Raw genomic sequence first — 10,676 nt, 5'->3', positions numbered from 1 at the left:
TAGTTAGTGATGGACAATGCTTGACCTCCATTGGATACTTGTTACATCACCTCCTGGAGGGATTACTGCACTGTAGCTGTACACAGCATGAACTTTACACATGGATGATGGAAGCACACTGCTGAATTTAACATTCACACTATGGGCACTTACATGTCAGCACACATCAGCTGGAGTCAACTATGCTCATGCTGTACGTGATTCACATGACAGAGCGGAGAATTAGGCTCAGAGCGAAGATTCTCAATGGGGTCCGCGGCATCGGCCGTGTCAGCTTCAATCGAAACTGGGTGAATTCAGGCTGAGATAGTGATGCATGGTTGGACTCTCAATTCGTGTTCTGTTCGATCTCACATCTTCCCAGTGCAGGTTTTTAACTCTAAGTCAGTCCCAATTCACAGCAGCGCCCGCCTGGATTTGGCTCATAGTTGCTTCAGTTGTGATTCAGACTGATTTAGACTGGACGTCCACTCAGCTTATCATCTGTTTTCATTTGACAGAGAGTCACTTTATCTGACAGCGGAGACTCTCCACCACGACTCAGCATGAATGTGCCGGTCCAATCCACTTCAGTCACAGCCTGCGAGTCGTGTGGCATGTCATCGGATGCCCGCTGTGTCTGCAGATGCCAGGATGGCTACCTCTGCTGTAGGACGGGGCATAGGTCACCACCCCTCTACCTCCATCAGCCTCTCGTTCCCTTTATTTTTCTCCTTCCTCATCCTCCCTCATCTCCTTTGCCCTCCCTCTACAGTATCTCTCCCGTTCCCTCCTCTTTTTTCACTCCTCTGCACTGACACGTTACTCAAATCTGCCCATTATGCGCTCCGTTGGCCATGCATCGCTTTTTATATCTGGCATAAAGCAGTCAATGACACTGAAAAGAGAGAGCGCATGAAAAGGAAAAAAAAAATGAGAAGGTCCACAAAGAAATGATTCTGGTTTGGTAGCCTTTAAATGTGAGAACATAAGAGTAGGCATCAGTCATCAGTGTCACTGTTTGTTTTTCTGAATGCTTCCTCGTCATTGGTGCATACAGGGTAAGACAGAAGGCTTGTTACAATAATTATACACTGCAGTACGGCCTATCATTTGGCACAAAAGACAGGAGTATGTGTCTCAAGAAGAGCAGGCAAGAACTGTTACACATAAATTGTTGTGGTGGGTGATTTTGTAATAGGGCTGCAGCTACATGCATAAATTAAATACAGCATACCAACCTTTTTTTTTTTTTTTTTACAATATGGGTTGTATAGTCTATATTTTATGACAATTAAACCTCTGCCCATAAGATAACTGACTTTCAAAATCAGCGCTTTTTTATTACATTGTATGACCAAAGAATCAAAACATCCAAAGCAATCTCAGCCTTCAGATTTCCATCAAGTGAAATTAGCATCTTGATCAACCTCAATGTGAAAAATTTGTATCTAATTTTCTTTAACAACCAAGAAATGACAACAAATAAATGGACTTTTTAATTAAATTTTCAAAATTGCCAGAAAGTGTAAATGCATGTTTTCCTCAATGCACACTGTGCAATTTTTGATAATAGAGTTACTCAATGGAATAATAGTAAAAGACATAGAACTGGTGGAGGAAATTATGAAGACACATGGGATCATGGGAAATGTTTTTGCCATCACTGGCAATAGAAATCTGTCTGATGTGATTCAGGCAGAAATCATGCATATAGATGATGTATTAAAGTTTATGTAATATGTCAAAGTTGTATTTACATTGATGAATGAAATGGGCTTTTGGGTGAGTTAGGTATTTTATTCAGTTTAAGTAAAAAAAAAAAAATGTATGAGTCATTTTCAGATATTTACATATTATAGCTTTCTGTAGAAAGGGTTTATTGGGGTTGAAATCCAAACTAGATTTTTGCCAAATTAATCAAATTTTAACACTGGTCAAACGTATTTATTCCACTTAGGTTACCCTGTCCTCACACTGTTTAATTCATAGATGTCCCTTTGAGTCTGCAGTCTTTCTAAATGCCAAACAGTCCGATGGTATGGCTTCAAAATTTCATTCTGGGAAGCCAACGGCCGAACTGCTGGAGGCATAAAAGCAATTCTGGATCCTGCACAGTGTTGCAACTTTTTGAAATATAGGGCTTTGGCCATGGCTATAGTTGCCTGTGATGGGAGTGAGCTGTGAAGACTATAATCAGTGTCAGCTCACACAGCCAGACCTGACACCACACACTGTGAGACGCAATATCTCTCCCTCTGAAACACACATATGCACATCATGCACACACACTCTCTTTCACAATCTGTCTCTCTTTCTGTCTCTCTCTGTGTCTCAGTCTCACACCCACGCTTTCCCTGCCTCTTTCTCCCTCTCTCTTTCTCTCTTACACACACACACACACACACACACACACACACACACACACATACAGATTGATGCTCAGTACCATTACAGCGAGTGACCAGGCACACAAGCTTTGGAGGAGGAGGAGGAGGAGGTGGAGGGATGGGGGTGACTGGACAAAGAGATTGTCACTCTACATTCAGTGTGTGGAGTGTGTATTGCTCTCACCAGTACAGAACTGGCAGGACTTGTGTCTATCTATCTGACAGCGGATGTGATTCCAAGTGAAGTGTGTGTCTGTGTGTATATGTGTGTATATGTGTGTGTGTGTGTGTGTGTGTGTGTGTGTGTGTGCATACATGCATGTGCATTCCTTGCCTTTTATCTGGGTATAGCCTCAGAGCAATTCACAGCCTGTCACTCAGTCTCCCGGACTGGCAGTAAGGGTGAGAAGGAGAGGAAGATGGGAGGGGGGGAATGGAAAGAGAGGAGGAAGACAGGCAGAGCAGCAGGGAGAAGGAGGACAATTGGGAGATTGAGGAGGACTGCGAGAGGCTGAGAGGGAGGACAAGAGAAGGAAAGGGAAAGATAGTAATATAGAGCAGGAGAGGCTGTTTACTCCCTAGGGTGCATGGGTTAGGGCAGCCCGCGGGCTCAGTTGGCATGCAGCTGGGCACACTGTCGCTCTGTCCCTACGGCAGGCTGTGTGCTAGCACTGCCTTCCCTCGGAGAGCAGAGGTCGAAGGGAAAGAAGAGGCTATGTGTGTGTTTATATGTGTGTGTGGTGCTGCCTCATCAAAAATGCCAACACTGCTACACATATCTGTTTATGGGCTCATTGCTCAGTCCTGCTGTAGCTCAGGGGGACCATTTGCAGTCACACTTGCATAATGATAATAATAGGGTGACTTAGAGTGGTTGTGTGTATATGTGTGTGCGCGCGCATGCCTGGATGCGAGTGCTTGTATGCGTTTGGTTAACTCCCATGATTCTTCTGTCCATCATCTTCATCTCACTCCCCTCACCTCAATCAACCTCACCACCTCTTGTCATTTTCCTTATCATTCCTGAACTTTTCTCCACCTTCTTTCCAGCCCCCATCCTGAGTCCTTCCACCGAGCACCCACACACATGCCCTGGCATGACCCTGTGGGCACACCACAAACTGCTGGGGCACGGCCCACTTTAACCATACACTGGCGGAAAGGTGATGATTGCATCACACGCATCACCGGTCTCCCTCTCCTCCGCTGAAACCAACACCCCACCAACCCATCATTAGTTCACATGCCACATTGGGTGCACTCATTTTTCTTCCTCCCCTTTTCTAATTTTACAGGGCTGGGATCATTTTACACCCAGGCCTTTTTTTTTTAACCGCAGGGTGGTTTGGGCCTGCAAAGTATTTTACAGATGGAAAGAACAGAGAAAAACAGTAATGCACAGGCCTGTTGGCCTAGTTATTACGTAAGAATTAATATAAAAATAAGAAATATGGCAATAAACAATAATAAAAAAGGTGTAAACCAAGAATAAAAAGAAAGGAATGAAAAAAAAAAAAAAATCAGAGGGTAAATATGTGAATGTGCTTGTTTTTGTGCGTTTATATGATGTTTAGGCTGGGAGCTGGTTGTTAAGACTCCATGATTCCATGTCTGAGCTAATGGTACTTAATGTTGTACAGTGTTGTTGCTGTAGAAGAACAGAAGAGAGGCACTGGAGAACTTCACTAGTGATTATAAGGATTCTTCAACTTGAGTCCTCTACATAGAAACAGAGTGTTAGACTAAATATTGAGCATTTAATATGAGACATGATCAAATATGTCCTATTTTTCTTATGTTGTTTTATTAAATGGGGAAAAAAGCAGCAGTAAATGTTCAATCAGCGATGTTTGGCAGATGCTCAATTTTGCAAAAAATTCATGTGTTTTTTTTTGTGTTTTTTTCCACACAAAATCACAACTATTCAGTGATTCTGAATGACTTGACTCCTATTTGTGTGGGATCAGTTTTAGCTGTGGATGTCTGATACTTTTTGATAAAATTGTGGAGGCTGTATTACATCCTAATCCCATTTGAATTTATCATGTCCGTAATTTTTTAAAGTAAATATTCCACCACAAATTACCAACCTTATCATAACAAACAGGAACCCATTAAGTTCAGTATGAATTGATATCAGAGATTTGGGTTTGATTTCCAGTATCTCCTCTGTGCATTATTTCTGCCTATTTCCTGATTTACTGGATTCATGGAGGCTGTTGAATGAATGATGGAAACTCATTTAGAGTCAGTGGAATGCATTATGTATACAAATATACATACAGTGAAAAAAAAAAAGTAGTGGATGTTTCAACACACTGTCCAGCCATCTGTAAGTGATAGACTATGAACAGTGGACCATGCCGCTATAAATTCATGTGAAAAACAGACCTACAAATGCACAGATGAAATGCAGATATTGGGGTCTAACTTCTAAATCACAAGATAGAATAAGACTTTATTGTTTGTATTTCTTGTGGTTAGGTGTCGTGCAATCAAAACAATACCAAAGAACATCAATTGCCTCACATTGCTATCAGCTTTGTTATTACCTCTTAAAATCAAAGTAAAAATAAAACATCCACACAATGTACAACTTAGTCACTCAGATCTTCAGTTAACAAGTGGTTGACTATAACAGCTCTGGTCATGTTTGATAACATGGATAATATCTTGATATATCCACAAGTACATTAATCTTCACTCAGCAAATGTAATATGACAACATTGTGGACAAAATGGAACAGACCGTTACAGTGATACATTGCATATTTATCTAAATTTAACCATCATTGGAAACATTTGATTGGAAACATTTGATACAATAAAAGTACACGACAAATATACTGCATAGTGTTGTTTTAAGATATTTTGAATGGACTGAACTTGTATAGTGCATTTTTATACACCTTCATGGTGCCTAAAGCGAGGCCTCACATTCATGCCTCCATGCAAGGCCCTACCAGGGACAATTTAGGGTTCAGTGTCTTGCCCAAGGACACTTCAACATGTGGACAGGCAGAACCAGGATTCGAACCGCCTACCCTTTGGTCATTGGACAACCCGCTCCAGCAAATTGAGCCACAGCTGTGCACATATTAGAATGGAAATGTTAGTCACTGTGTGTTTTAGTTAAACACTTTAAGGTTTATTATGTGAAATTGGAGTCTTGAAACATTCCCTGGTTAAAATACTGCCAAACACTTAGAGTGCAGGTGTCGCTAATACTTATACAAGCACTAAATTCCTATCTTAAGATGCCTATACTCTTTCTCAAGGCCTTGTTTTTAAATGCCTGCAAGCACAATAAACAGCAGAGCTGCTCATCCAGCCTAAGCAAAAGCCTGCTCCAAGTAAATGGAGAGGATTTCTAAAAGGTAGATGTGTTTAATCACTTTGAGCCAAAGTGCTGAGGAACATTCATTGTACAATATGAATGCAAGGTTTTGGAATATATTCTCTGTCTTACCTGATTTAACTTCTTACCTATCTGCTTTGGTATTTACTTTATGTTACCTTACAAGCATCTGTGCCCACATATGTATCCGAAAGCCAAAAAAATATCTATGAGTGCCATGCCACATTCCTGCCATCTGACTAACCACATTCCTGCCATAGCCCGGCAATTAAAAGCCTTTACCTCCAAATCCCCACCACATAACCTATCCCAGCAGTGTGAACTAAGAGCACAGAAAGCCCATTAAAATGAGAAGCGCATGCCAGCTTCTTAATCGAAACACATGTAAGCCATTAAGAGTACACTTTGAATTCTTCTCTGTGAACTAAAGGGGGAAACAAGACACAGAGGGAAAGACAGAGAGAGAGAGAGAGAGAGAGAGAGCAGAGACAGACGTCAACTTGAAGAAAAAAAATGGGATTCTCATCTTACTTAAACAACTTCAAAGTCATGAACAGAAGGAATGAATGGAGATAGTAGGAATAAAGCCACAGGAAAAATAAAGGGGGGCTCTGATTACTGGACTGGTTGATAGCAATATATGGGGTGTTAAGGCACTGAATCCACACTCTGTCTCTCTCTGGGTGCCCCCCTCCCTCTCCTCTCCTCCTCCTCCTCCCACATCTTTGAGATGGTTTGGCCAGGGGTTCTTTGAATTGGGTCCCTATGGCGACAGCCCGGCTGGCGGCCAGAGCAGCACTCTTTCCTGATGCTGTTTGGAAGTGGCAGGGATCACAGAAGGCCACTTCTGAGCACAGACTTTCTGCCAGGGCTTTCTGTCCCTCTGTCTGTCCCTCTGTCCGTCTGTCTGTCTGACTGTCTGCCTGTCTGTCTGACTGTGTTACTCAGTCTGTCTGATTGATAAGTGAATCTACTCACTTTGACTCAATTGTCATCAGAGTTTTGTTTTTTCTTTACTACTACTATTATTATTATTATTATTATTATTATTGTTATTATTATTATTATTATTATTATTATTATTATTATTATTATTATTTCATCTTGCATTTTACCATTTCTTGTGCATTTTGGTAAATCATTTGCTGAATATGTATATACTGAAATTTCTTCATTTTACTCTTGCCTTCTTTCTTCATTTGCAATTCCTAATTCTTTCAGTCTTCTACTGCCCCTGCCATGCAGTTGTTACATAACTAATCTCAGCATTACACAAAAAGTGCATAATCACATCTACACATCATCCATACCTCACTTAATTTCTCTCTCTCTATAGCTACACACACATACACAAACACACACACACACACACAGTGTTTCAGTACTCAGAAAAAACAGGAGAAAGCATCAAAGGATAATGCAGGTGTTAAATATAATTTCTATACTTTTCTTATGCCATTAATCAGTATCAAACCTACTGTTGACATTTTATGCGATTATTTAGTCTGCATTAAGTTCGTGGCAGGATTAGATGTTGATTTTGTTACCCAAGATAATGACAGTATGTATAATAAAATCTGTACAAATAACTGTGCAAGTGTTGGCTTTGTTGGCTTGAAAGACTTGGAAATAACTTTAATGTTAAAATGTACCTCGCCATATCTGTTACATCAGAACTGTAGAGAAGTGAATCAGAACTTTCACAATAAGAAACACCAGCCTGTTAGCAGTCAGTCTTAGTTGTTTGTCCTCTACAAATGTCCTGGGCAGAGAGAGAGAGAGAGAGAGAGAGAGAGAGAGAGAGAGAGAGAGAGTGAGAGAGAGAGAGAGAGAGAGAGGATCACAACTGGCAGCTGCATGGGACAAACACAACTGAGAGGGAAGCTCACAGGCACGCACACACGCACGCACACACACACACATGCACACGCACACACACACACACACACACTCACATGCAGAAACACACATGTACACAAAGACACACTTTTATGGGCTATTTCCAAAGTTTTCTTCATCCTCTCTCCTCTGTTTTTTTCTTCAGTTGTCCCTCTGCCTTTTTTTCTTCCTTTTGTTGTTTTGATGCCACTGATGTTTTTATATTCCCTCTCTTTTTTCTCTGTCTTTTTTTTTATTGTCAAATCCCTCATGCACTCTCTTTGAACATGTGGAGTCACAGACATATCTCCCCTACCCTGCCCCGATGTCCTTATGATTCTCTCCTTTCCCTTGTCCCTTTCCTTTTCCCCTTCACCTTTTTTCTTTTTGCTATTTTTCTCCCTAAACCCTTGCTGCACTCCTTCCCTTTTTATATATTCCTCCCAACTGTCCCTCCATTACTGTTAAAACTACTCCTTAGATGCCGCTGTTTCTTCCTTTGCCAATCTAGTCCTCCCTCCTCCACTCGTTTTTTTCTTCTTCCTCCCTCATGTCTAACTCTCCCCCTTCTTTTCTTTTATCCTATTGCCTTCTGTTCTGGCTGGCCTGGCACACTGCTGTGGGCTTATTGACCAGGGTCACTGTACAGAATTCCCCATTCAGCTCCCCCTCAGTGCAACATGGACATGTGAAGCAGCACATGGCCTTAGTCACATTTATCATTGACAATAAAGTCCTTACTCTTTCTCACTGTGTGGTCTGTGTATTCCATACACAATAAATAAAGCAAGAATAGACAAGAACATGGTCTTTGATGACTGCAGTTTATTGCGGTACATGTATGGTATTTCCTTTTTTTTTTTTTTTTTTTTTTTTTTTTTTTTAAAAAGGCAATACATACTGTGTGTGTATGTGTGATGATGTGAGAATAGTCAGTTAAACCACAAAAGCGAAATACAGCCTGAGGGCCAAAACTGGCTTGTGGACCATTTTAATCTGGCCTGAAATACCCTCAAAGAAAAACAAAATGACTCTATATAAATCAATAAAAAGTAACATTATGTATAATGACTCTGGAGTTTCCTCGATCTCCATGTCTTTAGATTGGTTCCAACAGATGGCGCTGTGCAGGTATGACTATAATAGGTCTCTGGTTGACTCATGATAAGTGTCAGGAGAGCAACGTTAGCCGTTGTGATGACAGTGTCAGTTGAGTCAGTTGATTCTGACTGTCATATTGTGTGGATATGTAAATATTTCATCACAGCTGACATGATTTGCAGCATTTTGGTACCCCAGGCATGCAACATCAAAAGGCATTTTTGACATATCATCATATCACACATGGTATCATACATTTGACAAGATGATGTCTAATCTAAGACTTGATAGTCTGTTTACTCAGTTTTAAAAAGTTAACATTCCTAGGTCCAAGGTTATTATCATTAATGAAAACTAACGAAATGACATAAACTAGATTTAAAAAAACATTTTTGTTAACTGAAATAAATAAAAACTATAATTAAAAGAAAAAACAATAACTAACTGAAACTATATTGTGTGCTTACAAAACTAACTAAAATGTATAAAAATTATGGATTAAATTCCCTTCGTTTTTGTCAGTGTTGGATTGATATGAAATCGATTTATTTCACTCGAGCAATTTTAACTGGCGGCACCATACGGCACTTCATGGTCCGTCACTTCTTGTCACTTGTCGTTTAGAGTCAGCTTCTCATCCCCATTCTACCTGGAAACATGGAGACTAAAGTTGGGAGAAAGCAGCATGGTCATATATGGGATTTATTTGAATACGATGATGAGGAAGATAAAAGATATGACAAAACTAAAACTAAGCATTTAGAGAAAAAAATAAAACTAATAAAAGTAACAAACCTGCTCTAAAAACTAATTAAAACTAACTGAATCAGAGAAAAAAAAAGGCAAAACTAACTAAAACTGAACTATAATGAAAAATCCCAAACTATTCTAACCTTGCTCAGGCCTTTAGTCCTGGTAAACAGTCTTTAGAAAACCTCTTGTCATGGTCACCAAATCTATGAAGGTTTACATAATTCATTGCCATGAGTTTCATGCTTCAGTCTTGTTTTATGGCCCTACACCCATTTTATCTAAGTTAGAATGGCCCTCTGGGAAAAAAAATTCCCTCTTACTGTTTGCTATTATTACATAATATAATAATTGTTGGCATTATCATATACACGGTTGTTATCAGGGGATTAGTTCTCCCAGCAGGTTTCTCGGTGTAACTGAGCTTCTTTGTTAGCTGAGCCAAACAGTCTTTTCCGTGAAATCTAATTCTATGACCAGTTGCTGTTAACGGTCAGTTCCTTGACGTAATCGTCTGTTTCTCTGCTGAGTTGCTGTGAAGCGGCCAGCAAGTCACAGCCATACTAACACCAAGTCTTTGTTTTTGAAAGTCAAGTGAGAGCAATTGCGAGTTGAGTGCATTACCTCGTGGTTTGTGGTGTTTTTCAGCTACCAGCATCTGCACATAGGGTCAGGTGGACAGGCACGACGTTCTGAGGTGGGAAATAAGAAATGTGAAGGGGAAAAAAACGGCACAAAGCAGATGCTAGTTGCCCAGTGACACAGCACAAGGGTAATTTTACAGTGACGGACTGGATTCCTCTGGAGCCGTCTATATGCATACACCCTGTGTTTGTACAGTATAAGCGTGCGTGTGAGGGTGTGTGTGTGCGCATGTGTGTAATCTGCAGCCACAGGCAGACACATGGGAGCCTGAGGAGTGGTGAATATTACAGAGGAGTGGACCACAGAGGGACCAGGCCCATAGCCAACAGACAGGCCCCACTCATAAATCCTTTCCACTCTGACGCCTTTCCCTCTGTCTTACTGTCTCTGTCAGTCTGTCTTCTCAACGCGTCTTCCACAGCGTCTATACTTCTCCATTTGGTATCACTCTGTTTCTTTCCATCTCTTGCTGAAGCGAGTTAAAAAAAATTCAGTAATCATGTGTCTGCTCTACAAACAAATTGTAACTCTCCAGTTTTACAACCATAGGCTCTACAAACTGATTGGAACAGAAT

The sequence above is a fragment of the Sphaeramia orbicularis genome, chromosome 16 (assembly GCF_902148855.1).
Source record: "Sphaeramia orbicularis chromosome 16, fSphaOr1.1, whole genome shotgun sequence".
Taxonomy (NCBI): domain Eukaryota; kingdom Metazoa; phylum Chordata; class Actinopteri; order Kurtiformes; family Apogonidae; genus Sphaeramia; species Sphaeramia orbicularis.
This window is presented reverse-complemented; position numbering follows the sequence as displayed.